The sequence below is a fragment of the Condylura cristata genome, unplaced genomic scaffold (genome assembly GCF_000260355.1).
Source record: "Condylura cristata isolate star-nosed mole 26May11 unplaced genomic scaffold, ConCri1.0 scaffold00004, whole genome shotgun sequence".
NCBI classification, from domain to species: domain Eukaryota; kingdom Metazoa; phylum Chordata; class Mammalia; order Eulipotyphla; family Talpidae; genus Condylura; species Condylura cristata.
In genome coordinates this window covers 21355450-21355789 of record NW_004567105.1, presented here as the reverse complement: position 1 = coordinate 21355789, position 340 = coordinate 21355450, and positions in this window count along the sequence as shown.

Below are 340 nucleotides of genomic sequence, written 5' to 3'. Positions count from 1 at the left end.
ACGACAAATGCTACTCAGAGTAAAGAAAATCTTCAAATAGGATTTGGGATGAAAAAACCTTACTTTGAGGTTGTATTTGCATAATGGCAGTGTATTTGTGCTGAGTGACAAGACAGGATGTGTATTTTAGGATATTTAAATTATATTTAAAAATTAGTTTACAGAAAAAAAGTGGTAGTGTTAATTTGGAATATAGTGTATAAAAATGTTTCCCTAGGGCCCTCCCTGGTGGCGCAGCGGGTTAAAGCACAGCACTGAGAATATAAAGCCGCTTCTGCATGAGTTCGATTCCCGCCTGCCCCGGAGGTGACCACATGGTGTGGCGGACCTCTCCTGACCC